The sequence below is a fragment of the Egretta garzetta genome, unplaced genomic scaffold (genome assembly GCF_000687185.1).
Source record: "Egretta garzetta isolate BGI_Z169 unplaced genomic scaffold, ASM68718v1 scaffold553, whole genome shotgun sequence".
Lineage (NCBI taxonomy): Eukaryota > Metazoa > Chordata > Aves > Pelecaniformes > Ardeidae > Egretta > Egretta garzetta.
In genome coordinates, this window is record NW_009259328.1 from 1,861,906 (window position 1) to 1,871,458 (window position 9,553).

The window sequence follows — 9,553 nt, forward strand, 5'->3', positions numbered from 1 at the left end:
TTCTTTGTGTATAGCAATATAATGGGTCATTTCTTGCTCTTTGGAGAGAGTTTTGCAAATTGCAGTTTAATAGTTCCTGGTTCACTCCATCTGTTGATACATTGCCAGTATTCAAGTCTGTGCAGTAAATCTTTGTGAGATGTAAGAAAGTCCTTCCTCATCACCCATATAGGCTGAAATCTTAAACTGTATTCTGTTCTGTAAATCATTTATCTCTCTGCTTTTTAAAAAGTGGCCTACCTTTCCCCTTGAGGCCATTGGTCTTGAATGTATTTATTCTTTTGGCAGAGCGCCATGAATGAATCATAGCCTAGAGCAGCTTACAGTCTGAACTCCTCTCTATTGTTAATATAAAATACTTTATGCAGTTGTTACAACGTTTTGCTATGTAAAACTTTTAAGAGAAGAGAGATTGATTTCAGACTTGTTAGTTGCTTTTGAAGTTCCTCAACAGTATGTGGAAACAATTTTTTTATGGTTATACAGCTGTAATCCACTAAAAGAACTAGTGATTGTTGCACGGGAAGTTAGTACATGGAAATATGTTACTAACCCTTTGTCGTAATGAGGTGCATTTGTTCTTTCATGAAAAATAGACACTTTAGCTTTTCATTCCACTGTAACTTTCCTGTTTATATCTTCCCGCTCTGTTTCCATACTGCTTTATTGTTTTATTGTTTCTCTTCTTGACTTAATTCTCAAGTCTTCCATTCTGTTATTCAGACATCCCTCTTTTCTGGTTTTGCTGTTCCACTACGGATATTGTTTCACACGCCATCCCCTTTTCCCCCATGTAACAGTGCTTTCATTAAAGGCAACCAGGCAGATGATTTATTTCTTGATGTCTTAAAAGGCTTCTTTGTAATGAAGAGCCTGGACCAAATCAAACTACTAAGGGTTTCCATAGGTGAGTCAGCAGCAGGGGCCTAGCTGGCTCTGAGAGTGACAGCGCCAGTGAGGTTTGTAACTCTCCCTCATGCTTCAGAGGGAATAAACGAGATGACACAGGATGACTGGGAAATCAAAGTTTGACTGGATACATAGCCATAGATTCTGGTTTCCACTTCTCTTTACGGTCTTTAATTCTCAGTATTGGGTCCCTTTATTAACTTGCCTGCTGTGATGAACAACCCATTTGGCTATCAGTAGGATGTTTGGCTGCTCCTAAACTCAGGATTTGGGGAGTGCATAAAACTGTAGCACACAGGATGCCGATTTCCTCCATCAATGCGTGTAAGATGTGTTCATCGCTTGCTCGTTTCCCCCTTTTTCCCAAGTGTTTGAGTAGTGAGTTCCTCCAGGTGGCTGGCTAGGTGACCCTTCGAACACTGGCTGCATGGAACGCACTTGACTGTTTCAACTGGGGAAACTGTATTTCTCACCTGTGCTTCAGGGAGGTTTCTCTTTTAGATTCGGGTGACCTTCAGTGTCAGTGGATTTGACTAACAGATGGAGAGTAACAGCTGCAACCTTCTCATAAACAAGGTGCCTCCAAGGTAGCACACAGCCCGACAAAGCATGGTTCCTTTCTCTTAGAGAGCTGGATTTATGGTATCCTGTAGCTTCCTAACATTTGCAGCAAACGTCTTTGCCAAATCAGGAAGATAAAGATGGATATAGAGGCCAGTATTCCTGGGTGGCTTAGGGAACTGAACTATAAGGTCCCTGTTCTTTAAATTGATTGAGGAGGTAATGCCAGAGCCTGTTCCGACTTGGGAAACTTTAGAATAAACATAGCACTTGGTGAGCGTCCAGTAGAGGGGGATCCAAGCAGGGCTGTGACTCATGCCTTTTCCCAGCAATTAATTTAAAAATAGAATTGAAATTGAAATATGCTTTGAAGGTCAGAATGTCAGGTCGCTGTGTGTCTGATAGTTTTTCACGGGTAAGGTGTTCACAGAGGACAAAGCGTTCTTCATTTTCAAATTCACTTATGCTGGCCATGTATCATGACTGGGTAGAAAATTAACTTTCTTTGTATTATCTACTGCAGGAAGAAGAGACTTTACCTTTGCATAGCTTTTTTCTGGTATATATTTTGTTTGAGTGAACAGCAGCTCTGTCACTTCTGATGTTCTCGTTTCATAAAATTGTACGGTGACCTTATTTACCTGTTTTTCTAGATAAAAATTTACAGCACAGTTGCTAACTGATCCTGAACTTAATGACTGTTTTAGGGAGAGGCTGTAATCATTTTACTCTTGCATGTTTTAACCTCTTACTCAGACTTGTTAAATCAGAAATGTTAAGAAATAGATTAACTTTTAGTACATGAACAGGAAGCTTCAGACTATACTTTCAGAAATTATTCATAAAACCCCCAATTCAGTTACATCTTTAGTCTAGGAACTTACATGTCATATTTTTGCCTTCAAAACCCAGCATTCTGCCAAAACCTTTCCATGTATGGCTATTTTGACAGTTATGCACGTTTTTTTTCTGAGAAAATGAAGGTCATGCAGCTGTAAAGACCAATATTCTGATCTGAACTGTAATGGCTATAGAGGGTTCTTCCTGGTTTTAAATTTGAATAGAATTTTATTCTTAAGAGTTTGCAACCATAAGGGACTATCTTTAAAAAAAAGGGTCATAACATTCTGTGTTTTGGTTCCTTCACTTGCCTTTGTACCATGAGACCCTTCTTTGAAAGACTTGAGCCTGATGTTTAATATGCCTCCCCTATTCAATTAAACAAGCTAAGTAAATAGTTCAGTTTAATATCTCATTTTGGCTTTATTGAATTAATTTGTATTACTTTTCTTACATGGAATCTATCTAGCTCTATGGTATACTTGGTAAATTTGAAGGGTTGTGTTCCCATACAGTGGATTAATTTTTTTAAATCTTTGCCTCCTGCCAAAGTTTCTCCAAACCTCCTTTTTTAAAATTAGTAGTGAAGCATGAGAAGGCGGCATTCAGTGTTTCTTTTGGTTTTGTTTGTGGTTTTGTTTTTTGGTTGTTTTTTTTTTTTTTAATGTTGCCCTCCTCAAGTTTTCTTGCTCTTAATGCAGTGATGAAACGCCTGGCTCACGCCCTGTACAAGATGATAGTGAGAGCCAAGAAGTCAGTAGCTTCTTAGAATGCTTCAAGAAGTGGTAGAGGAGAGGGGGAAGAGCTGATGGAAAGCAGCCTAGCAGTGTCTGTCTTGTGATGCTGCTGCAGCGCTTTGGCATTACAGTCTGGGGCAAGCCTTTTTAAAACCAAATTATTTTCACAATAAAATCAAGCTTCTCTTTTTTTTTTTTTTTTTTTTTTTTTCTCTCTCCATTCCCTCCCCAGTCTTAATACTGGGGGCATGCATCCTAGATGATGAGATTGTGCACGTTCTGCACACTCATGGCTAACTCTGACCCTGCACCCTCAGGTTAGAAAATTACCAAGTTGAAGACTGAGTCAGTAGCAATTTGATAGTTTGAAGGTGAGTTTGTACAGACAGCAATAGATGATGAAACTACATCACTGTGCTTTAAATTCTTATGATATTTTAAAGTGGATTATATTTAAAGGTTTTACTTGCATAGGTGCTTTTAAAGTAAAGCATCTGTTTTCTTCTGCTTTACTGTTTGTTGTTTAAAGAATGTCTTTTCTGTTCTTTGTCTAGTTTACCTGTGACTAACTTCAGCAGGGTTCTGTTTCCAATATAAAATGGAAAATTGAGTGTGTTATTTGTATTAAAAACAACAGGAAAAAAAAAAAAACAAACCAGAACCCCAAACCCTTCTAACCCTCCTGAGTTCATGACTAAAATGATCTGATGGCTGTCTGATGTTCCACTTGTATTAGCGCAGCTGCCCAAGTAGTGCCTTCCAGCCCTGTTCCTGATAAACCCGGGGACTGCAGGCAGTAAGGCTGTGCTGGCATCACCTCCAGCCCTCTGCAAACCCTTCTGAAATCACAGTGGTAAGGCCACATCTGGAAACCTGAGGAGAAAGCCTGCTTGTTCTGATGAGATAACTGACCTTAGTCTAGAAGTTGCTAGTCAGTAAGAATTTAAGGTCCTCGGTAATTACCAAGATCAGATGGTAAGAACTATAAAGCTGGTGCATAGAAACAGTGTTAGAGTTGGTGCGGGTACTCTCATCCAACAGACATGACTAAACTTTGTTCTTGCAGTGTGATTCCCTGATGCATCTTTGAGCTGATAGGCGAGGATGTTCCAAAGGGCTTTAGACAGTCTTTTGGTGTCCAATTCCTCAGGCAGGCATGTTGCTTTTGTCCAGTGACCTGCTACTGGTGTCTTTGGTTTAGAAGAAATTCTGGTGACTAAATAACCTTTACACATGTAAACTATGTGGCTTACAATGAGTTAGTATGTAAACTCTTAAAATAATTTTGCATCTCATCGTGAACTACAACCTGTCCGTGATTTTAATGATCCCAGTTGCACTAAAGTGTCTCTTGTCCTTTGTGAAAGTTAAGATACAAATCTAATATGGGGTTAAATCTATTATATGTATGTGTCTACTGCACAAGAAGAGGGGCAGAATCAGAAAAAAAGTGTATAAGAAATAGATTGCTGTGACCATTTGCCTACATCCATGTATCGCTGATTATACTGACCTACCTTTTACACAGAGTTTGCCATTCAGAGTTTTGCTATGAACCAGTTGTGGTCATTTAATTGGTGTTTAACAAAACTTTAACAAATTAAAACCAGTGGGTTATGGCCAAAGGGTGCTTTTAATTTGTTAATCTGACACTCCTTTTTTTGTTGTGGTGGTGGTTTTTTTTTTATTTCTCCTGCTCAGCTGTCTTGTCTGTCTTCATCTTATGGGAACCTCCATGGGGTGGAATCTTCCTCTTCTCTAGAACAAAGCAAGCAAAAAGTACCTGTGGTTAAATGTTCTGAACAAACTGAGTTCATGGTGTTCATACTTCTGTTTGACTCTGAAAGTATCTTGTTTGCTCAAAGATTATGCTGCTGTTATGACCCTGCTCCAACTGAAATTACAGTTGTGTCTCTTTTAATCTTCCTTTGGATGATGGGGCAGACAATTATGAAGAGGGCAAGCTTTGTCTTGAAGCAGGTAATAAATAACCATCTCCATCAACTTACAGTTTGGATCAACTTGTCCGTCTGGAATTACTGCAGTTTAACACATTATGGTCCAATGAAATAATAAACTATCTTCAAACAATCTAAAGTGTCTTTTTAAATCTTATGTGCTACGGTGTTTTGGATTTGGGTGTGTTTTTTATATAAGGTAGCTTTGAGGTGCAGTGCTAATGAATCTGGATTTTTGTGGGGAAGAGTTTTAGATGCAGAATTCAGCAGTATTAACATTGAAGAAGAGATGTTTGCTTCTGAGGCTACATAATTTAGTTTTAGACAAAATGTATTTTGAGAGAAGAATTAAAAAGCTGCTGTCATTTGTAAAATGAACCTATTTTATTAAAAGAAGATGTGGATAGGTGGAGGTATGCATTGTAATTGTACTGACAGATATTGTGAAGCAATGACAAACCTTGTTAAGCCTGTGACAAATAATGGTGTTCTGTGATCGCTTTGGAAAAAGTGTCTGCTTTTGGCACAAACTTAATGATCTTTGTGCAGAGTTCAGTGTACCTTGGGCTTCTCCTCAGACCTGAAGTAACTTCATGGGTTCCAGTCTGTTGTAAGAAAAGTATCTGCATTGCTGCTGTTTGAAAAACAAAAGTGAGATTGCAGTAAGAAATGGGAAGCATTCTGAGAAATTCCTCTTTTACCTGCAGTGAATGCCAGCTGGCAAATCACTTGCTTCGGCGGGCACCTACAGAAAAAAGAACCATCTCTTTGTAGCTTTATGCTTGTATTGTTGCTTGAAGCACCAGACAACCTGTGCCCCCTGCTGCTGGTCTTACAAGCTGAAATCACTTGAAAATAGTTTAACAAAACCGGTTTGAGCCCCTTTCCACTGAGTATCCATCTCTAGTTAACGCTGAAGCCTTTCACAATAGTAAGGCATATCACTGCCATGGCCCACATGTAGGGAGATACTTGCCCAAGGCATTTTTAACCAACTGTTATTAAAGTGGAAATGTTTTATTTTCTTAGCTGGTCATGGAACAGATGTCAGGCTTAATTCCAGTAATAATGACAAGATTAATGGTTGAGTAGGGGCTGTAGAACTAGGCCATCAGATCTCCCTATAGACTGCAACTGCATTTGATATAATACGTTTTTGTTTTTCCCTTCTCTCTGCTTTCAGGTGCTTTCCCTCCTCTACATTTAAAAAAAAAAAGTTGTGAAACAGTGATAACCGTTCAAAGAAATTTCTCAAAATGTACCCAGAAATGATCTAGCAGCTTTTGTTGCTTGTGAAATATTGGCATCTTTCTGTGCAACTGCACCAATGCACTGCCTACAGTGTGTCCAGTGGGCCCAGGGGATGTGGGCTGTTAGACAAATTCAGGGTAGCAAAGCTTCACTTGACAAGCAACCTCCACGGCACACAAGTTGGGAGAATTTGCTGATGCTGCTACAGTGAGATGCACAGTCGTTCACAATCCTGGCTCCTTCATGCAGTGGTTAAATCTTCCATTGCATTGGCTATACTGTGTGGATAATGTCTCTAATTTTTCGGTGACTGATGACACATATATGGAACAGGAGTGGCAGCTGGAGTCTGTCCCAGGATTTGAATCGTACCCTAGGTGCTCTACCTTGGTGCCTGAGTTTGGGCCGAAGCACCACTCTTGTTTCAGTTCAGGTACAAACCCTCAACTACTTTGGTCAGTTTTTGGGTGTCGGCAAAGTACGTTTTTGCTGGTGTCCGAGTCAGCCTTTGATATCATTCAGTTATAAAGCACATGCAAAATTAAAAAGAAATTCTAACAGCTAAGCAAACCAAAATATGGTTCATCAAACAGGATTGGGTTTTGCCTTACTCATCTGTGAATTTGCCTCTTGAACAGTGTAGCTGAGCTTTAGCATGTTCAGCAGCTTCAGCAACATTTTCTTATGGTGTGTTAGATCTTCAGATTTGTTTTCAAAGATTTCCAATGTTTGACATCTTGCATTTCTTTTTTTTTGTTGTTGTTGTTTGTTTGTTTGTTTGTTTTAACAAATGTTGACACCTAACTTTAGTGGGGAAGCCTGTCTGTCCTAGCAGTGTTTGTACGGGAATGCACAGGGCCAACTTTCCCAGAAAGCTGATGTTCCCTCCGACTCTTCAGACATTTAATAAATATCCTGTTATAAACCTCTTTTGCTGGGAGCTGTAATAGCATATCCAAAGGATCAAAAGCTGGTTTGACCTCTCCTTTTTCAAGCTCCTCCTTGTCCCAGGAGCTCTGTCTCTTTAAACAAAGAAACCCTTCCCACCTCTTCCCCTCCAGCAGTTATAAACAGGAGTGGCATACTTTTTTTTTTTTTTTTGAAGATATATATTAAAGAGTTTGTAATTAGTCTGCAGCAATTCATTCTCACAATACGTACCAACGTCTAGTTCAGAGCTTTTCTCAGTGTCTGTGGTTTTGTTTTCTGTATTTCACAGAATTTTTCTTGTCTGTTATTTTTATTGTTTTTCTCAAATAATTTTTACATTACTATTCTGACTACCATTTTTCCAAATATTAGCTCATCAAACTCCTGTTCTGCTAGCTGGTAATGAAAATATTTTCCAGTAGTCTCTTTATACATTATCAACTTAAAAAAACCCATTAATATTACCATATATTGTTATAAATGTGATAGATTAGATTAAGAGTTTAAGAAATGCATAAAATAATGTTTATAGTTGTTGTTAGACTATGTGCCTTTCAGTTTTTTAGCAACTGAAATCTTTCTATTAGATACAGTAAGTGTGTGGAGTCTAAATCTGGATTTCATTTAGTGTTTGGAATGCATTTTTGGCTAGCTTTTGATGGCCCTGAGATCTCATGACCTGTCCTTGTAGGGATATGAAAATACCTCAGTATCGGTTACCCTTGAATGATTTTGATAGATTTTTAAATCAGAACTGGGCAGCGCAGACCCTTCTCAGACTCTGAATCTTTCAAGGAATCAAAGTGCACGGTGCATGGATGCATCCCCAACTGTTCCCTTCTGCGCAGCCTCCCACGCCGCTTGGCTGGGCTTTGGCTGCATCTCTGGGGACACATGGGAGCTGTGCTCCCTCCCCTATTTCATACATAAACCCAGTTTGGGGATCTAAACCAAACCTTGCTGTGTCTTGGTACTTTTTTTTCCTTGAGAAAAGACAGTCGTGCTGCTGTTTATATACGTATGCGTTTACCAGCATATGCGCCTGCCACAGTGAGAGAAGGGAGGAACTGGACAGGAGAAATGACATGAGCAGAGATGCATCGAGACACTTGGTATTTCTGTTGCCGCATGCTCTTCTTTTTGGGTTCCACCACAAATCTGCAACCCTAACACTGCTTCTGGTGGGGCTCAGGGTGATTAGTTGTCCTTCTCTTCCTCTTTGCGATGGACTTGAGAGCCATCTGAAGCACCCTCGGTTCCTTGTGGCCTTCATAAAGGTAAAACACGTAGCGTTATGGGACCTAATTCTCTCGGAGATGACTGATGCTGACGGTGGACAAGAGAACACAAGTACAGTGCTTTCCTGTGTCCTCCTGCTGTGTAATTACTTTATGCAAGCTAAAATGCCTGCTGCAGAAAACAGCATCTCCACCTTCTTCAGAGCACATTGGGAAAGTCTTAGCTCAGCTACTGAGAAGCGGTTCTTGTATTTATCAGCCCTCTGACAGTTTTAATTTCATTAAATTACTCAAAACAGGTGAAGTATTTTAGCAAGACATGCTCCTCTATGGCTTGAGTCTTGAAAACATCAAACTTGGAATGAATGCTGCTTGCAAAGCAATGGGAACGACCAAGGATGTGCTGGTATCAGGGTAGCAGGGAGGTGCGGGGATGGTGAGAGCGCATGTGTTCACTGCTTTGTGCAGAAATCCAGTTTCGAGGGACTGGATCATTCTAGCTGCTGGCAAGCTTTTGGGCTTTCTGTAACTAAATGGGAGCTCGTACTCTGGAAAAGGGAGTGTAAGAGAGCTCTGTTGGGCACGGCAGTAGCTCAGCTTTGGTTTCCCACAAGTCTGACACTTGGCAGTTTCCTTGCATGGCTGCGTGAGTCATATGAAGTGCAAGGAGGGATTCTGCAAAAATACGCTTCAGGAGTACTAGCAGTAAACAGGAAATACAGCCAATGCTAGGTCTGTGCAGTCCTGATCTTCGAGTCAAATTGAATATGTGGATGTCATCTTCATCCTCCAGCCTGTTTGTAGTATGTTAGCTTGGAATCTGAAAAGCTTGCTTTTTGTCATTTGTGCAGATTTTAATGGTGTGGGGGGGGCTACAACAGCCCTGCTCTCAGCTGTTGACTGATGGTACGTTTTAATTTGAAATGCATGTGGTGCGTTTCTGCCTTTAAAAATGGCTTTGTTCTTCGGAGAAGCTGCTTTGTTATTTTCCTTCAGTTCCAGAAAAGCTTTCTCGCGCACGGTTAAGAGTCGGTGAGGCACCGCACAGCCCCTGCTTTCTCGGCCCAGGCAGGCAGCTGCAGGGGCAGCTTCTCGACTGCTCTCCCACGGGCTGAGCGCCCCTCGCCTC

The 9,553-nt window shown here is 40.4% G+C and overlaps 1 protein-coding gene across 1 annotated transcript in view; it reads left to right on the top strand.

The window, feature by feature from the left end:
* The window catches only part of VGLL4 (vestigial like family member 4), a 110,428-nt gene that overhangs the window by 4,733 nt on the left and 96,142 nt on the right, over window positions 1–9,553 (top strand). The gene's annotated exons all lie outside the window — the stretch shown is intronic.